General features: G+C 37.8%; 1 protein-coding gene across 5 annotated transcripts in view; it reads left to right on the forward strand.

Annotated features, from left to right (window-relative positions):
• The window catches only part of PGCKA1 (PDCD10 and GCKIII kinases associated 1), a 109,977-nt gene that overhangs the window by 18,980 nt on the left and 72,933 nt on the right, over positions 1-18,064 (forward strand). Inside the window, exon 2 of one of the 5 annotated variants that reach the window (XM_077136582.1) lies at positions 11,573-11,679. The exons of the other annotated variants lie outside the window; for them this stretch is intronic. The gene's annotated coding sequence lies outside the window, so the exon portion shown is untranslated. The remainder of the gene's footprint in view (positions 1-11,572; positions 11,680-18,064) is intronic. 5 annotated transcript variants of the gene reach the window in all.

Genomic DNA, 18,064 nt, shown 5'->3' on the forward strand with positions numbered 1-18,064 from the left:
CAAAATTCTGGGAGTCATGAAACCTGGTTTCTATTTAAAAGATGCTTATAATTGCTCGTGAGGATGTCTTAACCTCAGATTTCATTTTCTTTAACTGAAAAAGCAGAGTTAACTAGAAGCCTCTAGAATTCCTTCTCTTCCCTGATCTGTGATTAGAACGTGAACTGCTGCCTTAACTGTGAAGCTCTCCAGTGGCTCCCTTCGGGCCATTTCTAGAGCTGTCATCATCCCAGCCCAGATTCTCTGTTCCTGGAAACTGTGCTGCCAGGTTGAGCCACTCAACTTCCTGCTCCCGCCCCCATACATCAATTTATCTACACCTGTATCAATTCTATCCTCATTCCTTCCATTCTCAGAGGATAAGTTGTTCTTTTCCTGTTCAAGGTCACCCTTTTCATGGGGACTCTTGTATTTTTATCTCCCTTTCCCCTGGGATATAGCTTCACCAATTAATTTTGTCTCCCTACTCCCTCCTCTTCAAATTCTCACCCCCCCCCCCCCGAATAAAAGGTAGGAAAGTTGGTTTTTTCTTCTCAGAAAACACATTTAAATCTCTCTTTCTTTAATTAAAAAAGAAAAAAAACTAACAAATATCTCTTCGTTTAAGTCCTTTAACTACCACCCCGTTTCTCTGTTTCCCTTATTTAAAACAAAACAAAACAAGAAGGTTGTTAGAGTTCTTGGGTCAATGTTGTCTTTAACTGCAATTCCCAGTTCCTCACTTTGGGTTTACTCTTTAACATGGTCCTTTTAGGTTTCTGCTCACATCATGACATGAAAATTTTACTGATCAAATCAAATGGACATTTTTCATCTCCTGGCCTTATAAGCCTCCCTGCAACCTTTCAAAGTATTGATATTGATGAAACCTTCCTTTTTGAAATCTCCTCTTTCCTTTGACTATTACATTTTTCACTCTGAGTTCTTCTACTTCTGTGTACATTCCTTTTCCTCTGCCACCTGTCATCAGCCTGACTCTGGGGCCTTGATGATGCAGAATCCAATCTTAGGTCATGAACATCTACAAGTTCTGAGTTTGTCAGCAAGGAATGGTGTATAAAGAATGCAGAGTAGGATTAAAAAATGACTAGGTTCATTGATTCGGGTCTGTTGACAAGACAACCCATGTGGGAAGACACAGAATTAAATCAGACTTGAGAATTAGAACAGAGTAATTTGAATCTCAGGGACACAGGTGAGAAGAGCAAACTCTTTGTAAGATATGGAGCTCCTATTAAAATGAATATACAAAGAGAAAATTAAATCCTAAATTCTGGGCTGAATCTCTTATGAAATGCGCTAGGAAAATAACCCCAAATTTCTTGGAAGAATCAAATTATTTCCTTACAAGATAATATCTTTAACCCTGGGAAGGTTTAGAATAAAATATAAATATGATGGACTAAATAAAACCCAAAGTATTGGGACTTTTAGATAAAGTTGGGGGGGAAATCTGTATTTAGTATATTAAGTATTTATAATGTTTGACAATTTATTAACATGATTAGTCTTGTAATTCCAATTAAAAATGTCCTTGGGTGATTGATTTAGACTTGCGATTTTTAAGTTGAAAATTTTAAGATAATGTTGTTTTGTACTATTTTGAAATATTTTAAGAGTTGATTCACCTCACCTACAAGTTTATTATATTAATTTTATAGAAGGACTTAAATACTAGGAAAGGTTTTGTTTATACATCCAAAAACTCTTAAAAGGATTGACAGAGTTTAGACAATTTTAAATAGAATACATGATTTGCAGTTGAACTAAAAAACTCAGGGGAAAAAATGACATTTTTGCCTTTGTTATTTTAATGAATTAAATATTAATTTTACAAACCCACTTAGTCACGAACCATGTTTTTTGGGTGCCGAAACCTTCAAGCCACCCCCTGCTCTCCAGCATTGCTGTGCCCTGGGCTCCTTGCTCTCCCCACTGTCCTGCAGGCTCTTCCAATCTCCTTGACCCACCTCTTGCAGTCAGGGCATTTACTGGAATGTGGCTCTCCAGCCCTGCCTTCCCCAGGCAGCTACAGGTCTATTGAAAACCTCTGCCCCAGGGACAAATCCTTGACACTCAACATCTCGCCCCACCCCACCTCCACTGATTTGCTTTCCCTCCAACTGCTCTCTTTGCTGATGACATCATCGAGTTTGCCCTCCTCCTTCAAGGGCTGTCGCTTTGTCGCTTTGGCATTATTGTTTCTTCCATGCCCAATACCTAACAACAATAGGCACTCAGAAAGTCAACAGATGAATATGAAGTCCAAATAAAATGTGGACTGAGGTTAATACATATTTTAGGACAGACAGAAAGGAAGGGCCCCGTATCATGTCGGTATTAGTTATATTTCTAACGTCAGGAAAGCAGTAACAGCTAACATTTATTAGTGCCAGGCACTCTAAGGGCTCTATGTGCATTATCTAACTTAGAGGGTTGAGGGTCAGAGAAATTAAGGAAGTTGCTTAACTTCAACAATTTAGAGCTAAACAACTAGGCTTTAAACAGCTTAGAGCTAGTGACAGAGCTGGGACTAAGCCAAGGAAGATCTATATGATTCCCAAACCTAACGTCTTAGCCAGCTGACTGCCTTTTTTTTTTCTTTTCCTTTTTTTATAACCTTTTTTATTGCATAATATATATACGAAGCAAAGAAAGAAGAAAGCAATAGTTTTCAAAGTTTTCTTCAACAAGTAGTTCACAGGACAGATCCCAGAGTTTGTCATGGGCTACTCTACCATCATCTCAGGTTTTTCCTTCTAGCTGCTCCAGAACATTGGAGGCTAGAAGGAATAAATGTTTTTATATCATCACAATCTACTTTTTTTTCTTTTTTGTGAAAAATAGCGTATATACAAAAAAGCACTAAATTTCAAAGCCCAGTGCAACAGTTAGTTCTAGAACAGATTTCAGAGTTTGGTATGGGTTACAATTCCACAATTTTAGGTTTTTACTTCTAGCTATTCTAAGATACTGGAGACTAAAAGAAATATCAATATAATGATTCAGCAGTCATACTCATTTGTTAAACCCAAGTTTCTCTGTATAAGTCCACCATCACCTTTGATCTTTCTCCCCCTCTTTAGGGGTATTTAGGCTATGTCCATTATAACTTTTTGACTGCCTTTTTAGTGATACACACCTCAACTCAGAGAAGCTGCTTCCACATTAGGTTAGATTTCCTCTTACATATATACTGGTATTATTGATAAGATTATAAAGGTCTAGTGATATGCAGAAATTAGTGTTTATATAATTTAGTAGATGATTTTCATTTGCTTATGAGATAACTGACTTCCCATTTTTAGATTGAAATACCAAGACTTAATCATTTCAAAGATCAGTACTGTCCCTGAAGGTACATCAGCAAATTCCGTTTCCCATCTGTCCTGCTTGACCTACTGCTGGTTAAAGAAAAATTCTTCTCTTTCTTTCCTTGTTCAGCTAGACCAAGAGGGATGTGTTTCAGTCAAAGTGAATACAAAGGGTTGGGCTGAGAGGAAATGCTGCCACAAGAGTGCCTTTTAAGAAATAAAATTGAGAAATCATCCTTTTAACGTTTCCTCCTTCCCTGTCCTTCATGCAATTCATAGAAACAATGCTTCTTTTTTTCCACTGAACATTTCAACCCTAGTACAAAATTAATAAGAGTGGTAAAACTGGAACTGCTATCTTATCTACATCCACCCAACCTGCATCCCCACCCTTTAAATGCAAGCTGCCAAGACCAAGCTAAAGATTGAGATGAGGATTCTTTTCTCAAAACAAGCATGTCTTTAAAAATAATGATTATCTAGGCTGTACTTCTCATTCCTGAATAAATTGTATCCCACTGAAACTAGCCTGCTTTTTTTGTTAAGATTGTCCCACTGAAAAGTAACCAACTTCTTCTTTTATTGACATTCTTAAAGATGGGAGAAATTTTGTCCAGTTTCTCTTCAGGAAATTGTGTATAAAAATATGCCACTTTCAGCAGGAGGCCTGTGTTCGATTCCCAGACCATGCACCCACTCCCTGCCCCCCAAAAATATTTATCTACCACTCTTAGCAAAGTTTATGGATTAGTTATTCAGTTATATCAGTTCCCTTGAGTTCTCCTATTTGATTGGGTCACAGATTGAAGGTTGGAAAACTTAGATAAAAATACAATAATGATATATCTGTGTTATCACAGAATAGATAAGGAACCTCAGTGATTAGGAACTTTTTATTAATATTTAATCTGTGCATGAGAGATTTTAATTTCCAGGATTGCTTGTAATTATGGCCAAAATTCGAAATCATTTTGTTCCCAATTTTTTATCAGCTGCAAGGAAAAAAAGGATAATTTTCATATAAGGTGCAAAGTAATCACAAAACTGAAATAATGTAAAAATGCAATAATTCAAGAAAAACTGTGCTGATTCTCTTAAGTGCATGGAAGAATGAAAAGTAAAAACATTTAGCACATGCTGTTCATCACCATAACTCTAGGAAGATTAGCATTCTAATTTTCCAAATGAGGTGAGAAAGATAATTTATCTAAAATGCCACCGACTGCTTAATCACAGGTCTTCCTTTAAATTGCTCTCTGGTTACAGAAATCACTTCTGTTCCTTAAACACTCAGCAGAGAGTTACTGTAAGCCCAAATCCATGTCCCTTTGACATCATAATCATGATGCTTTAAATTCATAAAGTTCAGTTACCTTAATTATCCCATTTGATCCAGACTTGCTAATGTGTGTTTATAGTAGTTATCAAAACTGGGTAACAAGGTGGTGCGACGGTGGCTAAGTGGCAGAATTCTCGCCTGCCATGCCAGAGACACAGGTTTGATTCCCAGTGCCTGCCCGGACAAAACAAAACAAAAAACTGACTAACAAGCTTTCACACACATCTGGGTTCAAAATGCCAGTTCTAGAGCCTCTTAATCTCCATGAGCCTCCATTTCTTTGTATAATAATTATACTGAGCACATAGATCAGATTGTTTTTGTCTTACAAGCTCCTTAAGAATCCAATCAGTGCATACATGGAAAGAAATTTTTTTACGTTAATTTCTGTAACCTCTATGATCAGAAAATAATTTTAAAACACATTTAAAATAGCGAAGTATACACTTCACACTCAGTAGGATGGCTATAATCAAACAGTTGGGCAGTGAGTGTTGCTGAGAATAGATGAAGCGGAGCCCTCAGATACTGCTTGTATGCATGTAAAATGGTGCGGTCAGTTTGGAAAACACCCTGGCAGTTAAACATAGAGTTTCCATTTTACCAAGTAATTCCCTTTGTAGATACATAACTGTGAAAAAGGAAAAGCACATGTCCACACAGAAGCTTATACATGAATGTTTATAGCAACGTTATTTAAAATAGCCTAAAGGTAGAAACAACCCAAATAACTATCAACTGAAGACAAGATAAATAAAATGTGATATATCCACACAATGGATTATTATTTGGCTCTAAAAAGGAATGAGGCATTGATACATGCTACAACAGGCAGCTTTGGAAATGTTATGCAAGTAATGGAAGCCAATCACAAAGGTTTGCCTATTATATGACTCCATTCACATAAAATGTCCGGAATAGAAAAATGTATAGATAGAAAGCAGATTCGTGATTGCCTAGGGCTAGGAAAAATGGGGGCTTGCAATTGACAGCTAGAGGATACAGGGTTTCTTTTTAAAGTGACAGAATATTCTAAAATTGATTGTAGTGATGGTTGCACAACTCTGAACATACTAAAAATCATTGAATTGTACACTTTAAAATGGGTGAATTGTAAGGCATGGAATTATGTCTCAAAAAAGACAATTAAAATAATAAAATGGCAGACTTCTTAGTAATTTCAGTAGCCTTCTAATCTTAAAAGTTTTTAGAAAAAAGTTCAATAGATACCTATTAATTATCCCATCACAGGTATACCCCCAAATCCCTAGGCTCTGACTTCCCAGTTGCTTTTGTTTGCTTGTCTACAGCAGCAGTTCTCCCATCTGTTAAGAATGAGAAGGTTAAACTTTGATCGCTGTTAAATGGTTTTATTGGTTTTTCTTGATTGTAAAATTAATATGTACTCATTGGGAATAAAAAAAAAAATCAGTTTAAGCCAAAGCATAAGTAAGAAACACAAATAATCCTGTCATTCTGAGAACAATATCCCTTCCCAGCTCCTTTCCAGGTTGGAAACTCTGATCTAGAACTTAGATTTTAGAAAACCATGCTCTGATACCTAGTTCTGTACTTAGAAAACTGAGTACACGTGTGTTTTAGTTTCCTTGACTGCTCAAACACATACCAGCAATGAGTTGGCTTAAACAATGGGAATTTATTTTTTTTATTTATTTTTTATTAATTAAAAAGAAATTACAAGAAGCACAAACATTCCCAACACGTACACTCAGCAATTCACAGTATCATCACATAGTTGCATATTCATCATCATCATCATTTCCCACACATTTGCATCAATTCAGAAAAAGACATAAAAAGACAAAAGAAAAATAAAACAAGAACGGGAAAAAAATTTTTACATACCATACCCTTACCCCTCGCTTTCATTGATCACTAGCATTTCAAACTAAATTTATTTTAACATTTGTTCCCCCTATTATTTATTTTTATTCCATATATTCTGCTCATCTGTTGACAAGGTAGATAAAAGGAGCATCAGACACAAGGTTTTCACAAGCATACAGTCACACTGTGAAAGCTATGTCATTATACAATCATCATCAAGAAACATGGCTACTGGAACACAGCTCTACATTTTCAGGCAGTTCCCACAAGCCTCTCCATTACGTCTTGAACAACAAGATGATATCTACTTGATGCATAAGAATAACCTCCAGGATAACCTCTTGACACTGTTTGGAATCTCTCAGCCATTGACACTTTGTCTCATTTCCCTCTTCCCCCTTTTGGTCGAGAAGGTTTTCTCAATCCCTTGATGCTAAGTCTCAGTTTATTCTAGGGTTTTTCTCAATCCCTTGATGCTGAGTCTCTGCTCATTCCAAGATCTCTGTCCTACGTTGCCAGGAAGGTCCACACCCCTGGGAGTCATGTCCCACGTAGAGAGGGGTAGGGTGGTGAGACTGCTCGTTGTGTTGGCTAGAGAGAGGGGCCATATCTGAGCAACAAAAGAGGCTCTCTTGGGGGTGACTCTTAGGCCTAAATTTTAAGTAGACTTGACCTATCCTTTGCTGGGTTAAATTTCATATGAACAAACCCCAAGACTGGGGGCTCTGCCTATAGCTTTGGTTGTCCACACTGTTTGTGAGAATATCAAGAATTCATCTTGGGGAAGTTGAATTTCTCCCCGTTCTCACCACTCCCCAAAGGGGGCTTTGCGGATACTTTTCCACTCACTGATCGAATCCCTCTGGGATTCATCGGGGCATCACTCTGGACAGACCAACAAAATCTCATGTCCTACCTGAGATTCCCAGTACTTATGGCGTTCAATCAAACTATCTACATAAGTTATATTAGGAAATGCACTAGTCAAAATATTAATTTTGTAACAGATAAACATTTTTTGCTTTAGTCTCACACAGAAGGTGACATTTTAAAATATTAATTACCATCTATTTTCAGTACCCTGCAATAATGACATTCCTTTGTCCTTCCTCATGCAAAAACATTTTTAAAAGTGTACCTTGTACATTTCACTGTTATTATACACTCTAGGCCTTCCTAGATTATACCATCTCAATCTTTAACATCTATCTTTCTGATTTCAATATATCCCCAGCCCTCCTCCCTCTATCATTCTCACATGCCGCTTCATTCAGTGTTTTAACATAATTATATTACAGTTAGATGGTATTGTGCTGTCCATTTCTGAGTTTTTGTATTCAGTCCTGTTGCATAGTCTGTATCCCTTCAGCTCCAATTACCCAATATCTTACCCTTTTCTATCTCCTGATGGTCTCTGTTACAAACAAAATATTCCGAGTTTATTCACTAATGTCAGTTCATATCAATGAGACCATACAGTATTTGTCCTTTAGTTTTTGGCTAGTCTCACTCAGCATAATGTTCTCAAGGTCCATCCATGTTGTTACATACTTCATAAATTTATTCTGTCTTAAAGCTGCATAATATTCCATCGTATGTATATACCACAGTTTGTTTAGCCACTTGTCTGTTGATGGACATTTTGACTGTTTCCATCTCCTTGCAATTGTAAATAATGCTGCTATAAACATTGGTGTGCAAATGTCCGTTTGTGTCTTTGCCCTTAAGTCCTCAGAGTAGATACCTAGCAATGGTATTGCTAGGTCATATGGCAATTCTATATTCAGCTTTTTGAGGAACCACCAAACTGCCTTCCACAGCGGTTACACCATTTGACATTCCCACCCACAGTGAATAAGTGTGCCTCTTTCTCCACATCCTCTCCTGCACTTGTCATTTTCTGTTTTGTTGATGATGGCCATTCTGGTTGGTGTGAGATGATATCTCATTGTGGTTTTGATTGCATTTCTCTAATGGCCAGGGACATTGAGCATCTCTTCATGTGCCTTTTGGCCATTTGTATTTCCTCTTCTGAGAAGTGTCTGTTCAAGTCTTATTCCCATTTTGTAATTGGATTGGCTGTCTTTTTGTTGTTGAGTTGAACAATCTCTTTATAAATTCTGGATACTAGACCTTTATCTGATATGTCTTTTCCAAATATTGTCTCCCAACAATGGGAATTTATTGGTTCACAGTTTGGGGATGAAGAGAAAGTCCAAATCAAGGCATCATCAAGGCAGATGCTTTCTCCTTGAAGACTGGCCTTTTGGGGCTGGCTGCCAAGCAACCCAAGGTGCTGGGCTCCCCTGTCACATGGCTGTGCACATGATGGCCTCTCCTGGCCTCTCAATTTTCTTTTAATTCCATTGAATTTTAGCTTCTTGCTTCCCTGGCTTTCTCACTGTCTAAGTTTCATTCTACTTATAAAAGAGTCCAGTTTTAGGATTAAAACCCACCCTGGGCCATACCTTAACTAATCTCATCAAAAGGTCCTAAATGGGTTCACGCCCACAGGAATGAATTACGTTTACAAACACGTTTTTCTGGAGTACATACATCTCCAAACCACCACACTATGAGAACTACATCCTTACGGAACTTTCTCTAAAGTGATCCCTTGGCCCTGAAGATCTCATTATAAGGGTGGATTTCCAGTTTTGTGTTGGTTGTATCGAGCCCAAATGTGGGTAATAGTTTGTATGACTTTGACAGCATACCCTCACTTACTATGAGCTGCCATTAGTAGTATCCTCCACCCACCATTTACACAAATTCTTTTCTTCCTGTGTTATGAAACATTAGTAACAAGTTGTGATCTTATTAATTATTTACCTGGCTTGGTTTCTCTCGCCTAGGTATGGACCTCTGAAAATAATCGGTTATGAGAGAATGCTACTCTGTTTCCAGGCCCGTGAGCTTGTTCACTGCAAATCACAGCCTCCCCAGTGCAGGCTCTTAGTGTGGGTCTGACTTAATAGGTCAGGTGAATATAGTGGCCTAGTCTTTGTTAGGGGAAAAAAATGTGCATATAAAAAGGATTAATTATTTGGCCTAAGTCCACCACTCAAAGGTTGGCTCTTAAAGGAACAAATACTGCCCTTAGCTTTGGGTTGTCCTTCTGTTTCTTTGTGCTAAACCTGCCAGAATGCAATATACCAGAAATGGGTTGGGTTTTTAAATGGGGATTTAGCAGGTTACAACTTTACAGTTCTAAGGCCATGAAAACATCCAAATTAAGGCCTCAAGAGGAAGATACCTTCTCAGAGGAAAGGCTGCTGGCATACGGGGTTCCCCTGTCACATGGGAAGGCACATGGTGATGTCTGCTGGTCCTTCTCTCCTGGGTTGGTTTTAGTGACTCTCTCTCTTAGCTTCTCTGAGTTCTCTGAGTTTGATCTGTCTTTCATTGACTCATAAAAGACTTCAGCAAGGATTAATACCCACCTCAAATGGACTGGGTCACATCTCCATACAAAAAACCTAATCAAAAGGCCCCACCCACAATATGTCAGCACCCACAAGTATGGATTAAAAGAATTTAGTCTTTTCTGGGGTTCATGACAGATTCAAACCAGCCCACCTTCCCATAAGGAACTAAAACAATTGTAAATCTAACATAGATAAGAAATCAAACTCCTTATGCTTTTATGTTCACAATAGACATACTTATTAGAATATATTTTATAAATTTATTATCCCAAGTTGTCCTTTTACTGCAAGGAAGTTAATTGACAACAGTCTTGCTGTTTGCCAGAAGTAGTTCATTAAAATTCTCCCTTTTTCTATGAAGAAACAGAATTTTAAATAGTCTTGTCCTCCTCTTAACTCCTTCAGAACTTTATGCCTCTCCCTCATTCAGCATTTAACCATTTATTCCTGGTTATTTTTTCAAATGGCTGTAAATGTTTTCAGAGTATGGCCTGCAAACTTCTTTTTATCCTCCATAGTGACCTTATATAAGTTAGGTCTCTAGACGATTCTTGATTAATTATTTGCCAGTAGGTACAACTAGCCTTTCTCCCTGAAGTATTGGGTATTTGTAATCCAATTACTTAGCCTTATTATTTTCTGAAGGTACAATCAGAATTATACTGTCCACAGCAAAGCCGAGAAGGTTCATACCTGTAGAGCAGTTTTTTCAGAGCACAAACAAAACATTAAACCTATTGCTTAAAGGTACATGGCTATTCATTGTGCTTGTTTTTCAAATCTTCTGTAGGTCTGACAATTTTCAAAATCAAAGTTTTTTTTTTAAACACCCAAACATATCTCTAAAACTCAGACCGAAAATCATAACTTTTCCTTATTCACCTGCTCAAGTGGGATTTTATCTCCAAGTATGCTAAATTCAGCAAATAGCTTCATACTTCTAAGGATGCAAAACATTACTTCTTAAACCCTGTTAATTTTCTTTCTTTGTAAAAATTCTTCCAGAACACTATGTTTCAGATGTACCCTCCCCAGACTTTAATCAGTAGAGTGTTTCACAAAAGATGTTCTACAAACTCATGAAGTTTCAAGCCCAGAAAAGGGAAATTCCAAATTATTACCGAGTCACAGAATGGAAATTTTCATTATTGACAAGTCCAGTGTGAATCAGTGGTTAGGATTTTGACCTGATAAGGGAAGTGAGAAAAATAATGGGAGTTAACTAAATAGAAGATACAGCATGAGCAAAGGCCCTGTGGTCAGTGAGAGACAGAACAAAGTGGGGCTGAGAGACCTTTGAAGCTGGAGCCCAGAGAGGAAGATGGCTTGAGGTAAACTTGAAGAAGCAGGTAGAATTGTGTCTTCTCTGAGATATCTTAGACAACTAACTTAAAACAAAGTCTGGATATCATGTGCCATGAAAAATCATCTTAAAAAGTCTCATTCCTCAATCACTCTTCATGGCAGAGTCCCAGTACGTGCTGTGGCAATATTTCTGTTCCTTAACAGATTTCTTATTAGTAATTCTATAAAAAAAAAAATGCAATAAATCATATTCCTCTAATCAGCCCTATACCCAGTTATCAAAAATGGAAATGTTAGTGGAGGAGAAAGACTGTTTCTTAGATTTTTATTCTAACCAGGTGAGACCAACTTTTCACCTTGAAGCAGAAGCGTGTCTGTGCCCAGGCGAACATGTGTCTGCTCTGCTCCATTGGGCCAGGAGCCTAGGAGGCTGACATTCTTGCAGGTGGGTGTCTCTTACAGAGTGGAGGGAGTGTGTCTGATGAGAGAAGGAGGGAGTACAAGTTGTAAAATATGTGGGAACTAAAGTTCAAATTATTGCTTCACTGCTTGCTCAGAAAGCAAGTCATTAGACTTCTCTGTTTCTTATCCTAGGAAGATGGCTGAGGGGATTATTCTGATTATTTTATTTTAATAAATAAATAAATACACGTATAAGTAAGAGCATTCCTCACTCATCCCATACCATCAGTTAATTTAGCCACTGATTTCTACATACTGGTAAAGTGGTCAGTGCATCAAAACAGTATATGGACATCTTGAATAGGCAACTCATAATTACCACCCCTGACCCAAAAAGTGAATATTTTATTTTGCATGCCATTGTATAGTATAAATTCTCAACAAATCCCAAAGTCACCTTCAGATTTCCTGTGTTTCTAATTTCAGCCAAACTTTTAAATCCCATCACATCATCTTTCTTGGAATTAAGTCCCAAATGAGTCAGAAAGCAATGAAAACTGCCTGCTTATTTCTGACCAGGAGATGGCATTTTTTTAAAAAACTCTACATCCTATTAAATCTTAAAGCCTGTCTACGGCTTTTCAGCATCCTGGTACCACTAATTAAGACATTTTATGAAATGGGTCCACTGTATCAGTCTAGCCTGTCAGCCAAAGGATGCTTAGTTTGCATGTCAGTTGGCTACTTCCTGAGAAGAGATTATTTGACCTGGCTTTACAAAGGAGCACTGTTTCATCCAGGAAAATGAAATGAACTGATCTCCCTGAACTTGTTCCATATGGGGCTATATAACTGATCTAGTCCCGGTGTGTTTTCCCATACACAGCCTGTACTGTTCGGCGCTGCTTCATGAATCAGTCTTTAATTATGGTCTCTGTCTGTAACACAGATTAAAGTTAATTGGAAACTGAGATGTCTCCCTTCAAGGGTGGCTTGTTGTCTTTTTACCCCAGTAGATAATTAAATAAGTGGTATATTCTTTCTAGCACTGCCACAGTTCCACTTCTGTCATGTTACCACCTTGTCATTTTGTCAAGTTGAAGTTCAAAGCCTCCGACTCTTGCTTTAAGGTGAAGACATTTTATCCTTGCCCACTTCTCACATGTCTGGTCCTGCTGGCATCGTGAGCTCTGGCGACCTGGCAGCCTGGTAATTACATTGTTTATTTACTAGTTTTACACAAAACCAAACCAATCCCAGGCATGCCACCAAGCTGCCTTTAGGGAAAGATATTCCAAAAAGCTTCATCGAAACCACTTACTTACTGACATTCAGAGACATATAATCATTCTGCTAAGCAAGAAACACTTAGGCCGAACAGGGAAAAACCAGCCCTTAAAACACCCAACCTTTGTCAAAAAGAAAAGAAAGCCACAAAAGAGCTGGAGGTGCCAGATCCAAACAGACTTTGACACGCCCCTTTGCCAGGTGACAATATCATATGACATCAGATATCAGCTTTAAAAAAGAAAAACGAGAAAAGGAACAAGGCTTTCTTCTCTGTGGAAATTGAATTAAAGTTACTGTTCTTTTTGTGTCTTATATTGTATACCCTCTGTAAAATATATTTTCCTTTTCCTACTTCAGCTCACCACCCCCAAAACACACACACATGCAAACTGTCCTTATCTTCATAACATATTTGAATAATACATTCTGCTGAAAATATTCACCATCACAGACTTGTCTCCCTCTAGGACATTTGTTTGTCCTAGTGCCTGGCTGCTTTTAAGTTCTGGAGATGTGACTCAGACTAGTGCTGTCTGTTAAACAATAAGAAAAGTCATCTGTTAAACATTAAGAAAAGTCATCAGTTTCTCTGTGTGAGGATGACATGTAAAGTAATTAACACAGCACCTGGCATAGCCCAGGTGATCTAGAAATGGTGGTGGCAACCAAGGTAGCAATTGATAGTTGTTATTACTGAAAAGGCATTCATATGCATGGGATTTTAAGATCATTTGTTAAAATAGGGTAAAAACCTTATAAAATGCTTTGCTTATTTTGAAGCAGCTTTCTTTGACCAAAGATTAATGAAATATGTCAAAAAGGCAAAAAGATTCACTCACCAACAAGTATCTACTTCTTTTAACGTGAGCATTTTCAAACTACAGAATAGTTGAATTTTCCATGAACCACACCCATCAACCCAGAACCTACAATGAATGTTTTTGACATTTCCTTTTATCACTTATGTACCCATCTATCCATCGTCTGTCCATCAATCCATCTTTTGTTTTTAATACATTCTGAAGTATGCTGCAGGCATCAGTTCATTTCGCCCCTAAAGTGTTTAGGGCATTTTATTAGAGTTCAATTTTTATCAATGGTTTTTGTCTCTTTCCTTCTCCTTCTCGCTCTCTTTCTGCCCTGCCTCCTTTTTTAACATTTAATTTACATGCCCTGAAATGCACAAATCTAAGTGTACCATTTGATGAGCTTTGATAAATGCAAATAACTGTAAACAGACCCCCCCATCAATAAATGTAATTCCATCATCACCCCAGGAAATTCCCTCATGCCCCTTCCCAGTCAACCCTTGCCCACACCCCCATAGTCAGTCATTATTTTTATTTTTTTCACCACAGATTAGTCTGTTCAGAACTTCATATAAATGAAACATTTTTAAAAGCACAAAAAAGTGTGTTCTTTTTTGTCTATGTAAGATTACAAAGGAAATACAATTTTCAGTATTTTTAAATTGTGATATAGTAATATAAGTGTTTCTTTATTAATGCATTAAAGAACAAGGTCTAACTACCATAATTTTGTAGTTGTTTTGAGTATAAACAATATTTTGAAATCTGCAACAACTCCAATGTAATATGAAAATATCTGAGTTTCACTGGAGACAAACTTACAGCAACTGCTGCTGATGCCCCGTTTGATGTCTAATTTTTTTTAAATGCTAATTTTTAGTTAGGTATAGTGCAGAAAGATAGGTAACCTTTTCCCATCTGAGTTCATAGATGCCTGAATTGTTATCCAGGAACCCCCTGGGGCTCTGTACACCCCAACTTAAAAATTGCCTTCAAGGAAAATGGATAAAATGAGAAATATTAGATTGTATATGTATGTTACCAGAATAACTTTTGAATCGTAGAACTATAAAATAAAAAAGAATGCCAATATTTTAAGTGTAATTAATGCCGCTGAATTAAATACTTAAAGTGGTTAAAATGGCAAATTTTATATTATGTATCTGTTGCCGCAATAAAAATTAATTAATTTAAAAATGTATCTGAGGGGTGGTGTGATGGTGGCTTAGTGGCAGAATTTTCACCTGCCCTGCCCGAGACGTGGGTTCGATTCCTGGAGCCTACCCATGCCATAAAAAAAAAAAAAAAAAAAAAAGCTTCTGAGGAAATTTCCTTCACCACAAAAATTAACTTATCTTTATCTGTACCCCTTCCCTCCCGATACGAGAGAACGTCCCTATCTGTCAGGATTCATTTGCAGAAAACAGAAACTACTTTGGCTATTTCAAGCGAAATGAACTTTAATATAGGGGATTAAATGCTTGCAATATCCCTGGAAGGGCTGCAGTAGCAGGCTTGGGAAGTCTCCAGGATTAACACCAAAAACACCACTGTAGCTCTAACCCTTCAGGGAGCTGCTTCCTCTACCTCAATCAGGAAGGAGGAGAATTGGAAATGATTACTGGAACTTCGGATTCCAAGAAACTGTCTTAGCTGGTGAGCTGCTGTAAATGGTGGCCCCAGAGTCATGTCAGGCCTGATCGTCCCACCTAGGTAAAGAAAACGAATGCTTTGCATTCTGCTTCTTGATCTTCACAAAGCCCCTGGACCCTGGAACACTGCTTCAGAAAAACCCACTGTGTCCACACAGGTCCTGCTAGCAGAAACAGCAGAGGTAGCTCAGGTACAGCGTCTGCCCCATATTCCTTCCCTCTTCTTCACCTTTCATTATAGTCTGAATGTGAGCCCAGATGAGAACCCCACTGCAAGAGACTCTTGGAAGTCTGGTTCTTCACTTTCTAGCTTCTGAAGGACTAGACATAAAAAATGAAGATACTGGGCGTCCATCAACATTTTTCCTCACTCATCTCTCTACCTAATGTTCATTAATCCTTTGCCACCCCTCTTACCTGCTAGTAGACCTTGCTCAAATGATTATCCTGTTTCTTTCCTCTGTCTTCAACGTCTCCCTTTCTCTCCCTTCAGCCTATCCAAACCACTGGCAGACTCTCCAAACTTTGCCTTCGTCCTACCTCCTTATTTCTCACCATGTATCTGGCACCTTCCATTCAGACGGTCTTCTTCTAAGAAGTGTTTCCACCTCCACACCTCCCACTACTGGTTAACCCGTAGCATTCTAGTTTCCACATGCACCACTCCACCAAACTGCCTTTGCCAAGTTCACCAGTAACTGCCTTGATGCTAAATCCAAGAGACACTTAAGAGTCCTTTTCTTACTTGACCCTTGAGCATCATTTAACACTGCTGACCAATCCCTTCTCCTCGAAACCCTGTGCCTGCTTCTCTTACTACACACAGTCCATTGTTTCTTTTTCTACTTCACTAGCTGCTCTTTATGAATCTTCTTTATAGTTTTTTTTTTTTTTTTACCTAAAATAGTATTTTATTCTATGTAAAAAGTAAGTATTCAGCCCCTTTCTTTAACACTACTTGTTGCCTCTATTTCTTTATCTAATCCCATGGCCCTTTTTAGTACCCATATGGCTGATGACTCTGAAATCTTTGTCTGTGTCCCAAATCTCTCTCCTAATATCCTGGTGCACACATTCCACTGCGAACTGGACATCTCCCTTTGAATGTCCATCAAGGACCTTAGATATAGAATACCCCAAAGTAAAATCTACCCACCCCCAAGCCTGCACCTCCTTAATCTTATCGTATAGAAATAGGGTAGCTGTATATAACTTCCCAGTTGATGCCTGTTGTCCTTAATAATTAGTATAAGGGCTGACTTACTTCTAAAAAGTGATACTGTTAGTCTTGCTTTTAAAAGCCTGCATCAAACTTCATCTGGGTACCGGATTATGTAAACAACGCTTTTTAGAGAGGAGGATAGAGTGTTTTCTCTTACATGGAGAATTGCGATATACCAGAGAAATTTTAAAACAAAGCAAAAATTAAAAGTGGTATTCTGAAAGCAAAAGAAACAACCAGAAAGCTTGAGAAAATAGTAAAAATAAGACAACAGAAAAGAGGCTCAGCATATATCATAAATTTATATGGTTTGAACTTTTCTGTTGCAAGGCAGAGGCTCTTAAAGTGGGTCAGAAAAGAAGTAAGGTCAAATCGCTATTTGCCCAGAAATTGTGACAAAGATAATAATAATAAAATGAGAGACAAATAAAAAGCAAACAATGCAAGAGGGAGAAATAAGGGGCCATATATTACTGCCAGGCATATTACATTCAGGAAGAAAGAAAATATAATAAAGTTTTTAATAGATCATGGGTATATTTTCTAACCAAAAATAGTAATATGATTTTGTATATATTGAATAACTCTGCTTCAACTACAAGTAAAAATGATAATTAATAAAATAGAAAAAGGCATAAATGTGGAGGGGGAATTTAACATAACTCTTCCAGTATTTGAAGAGAGCCCCTCAATCTACAGAATGGACATGCATTTTTGAAATAATGCTGTTTTAGCTTCCCAGGCTGCTCAAGAAAGTACTATGCAAAGGGATGGCTTGAACAGTGGGAATTTAATGGCTCACAGTTTTGAGACCAGGAAAGAGTCTAAATCAAGGAGTCATCAAGGCAGTGCTTCTTTTTTGGAAGACTGGCATTCTGGGGCTGGCAGCTCTGCAGGGGATCCTTGGTCCTGGGCTCCCTTGTCACATGGCCGTTCAATTGGCAGCCTCTCCTGGCCTCTGCATTCTCTTCTTGGTTCTGTTGAATTTTATCTTTGTGCTTCCTGTGGCATTCTCTCCCTTTGTCTGAATTTCATCCTGCTTATAAAGGACTCCAGTAATAGGATTAAGACCTATCCTGATTGAAGTGGGCCATACCTTAACCTCATGAAAAGGTCCTACTTACAATGGCTTCACAACCAGGAGGCTTGAGAAAATAGTAAAATAAGACAACAGAAGCGAGGCTCAGCATACATCATAAATTTATATATCATCCATTTATATGGGAATGGATTAAGTTTAAGAACATGCTTTTCTGGGGTACAAATAGCTCTAAAGCTCCCCATATGCTTATCAATTCTTTCTGAATGTTCTTTGGAAGAATATTCTCCTGTCTACCATTTTATGATGTATGCTGTCTTTCTGTATCAAATCATTGAAATCTATTATGAAGAAAATGCCAATAAAAATATATCATGATAAAAAAAAAGCAAACCCCATCTAATTTAGACAGAAGT

This window comes from Tamandua tetradactyla, chromosome 19, assembly GCF_023851605.1.
Source record: "Tamandua tetradactyla isolate mTamTet1 chromosome 19, mTamTet1.pri, whole genome shotgun sequence".
NCBI classification, from domain to species: Eukaryota; Metazoa; Chordata; class Mammalia; order Pilosa; family Myrmecophagidae; genus Tamandua; species Tamandua tetradactyla.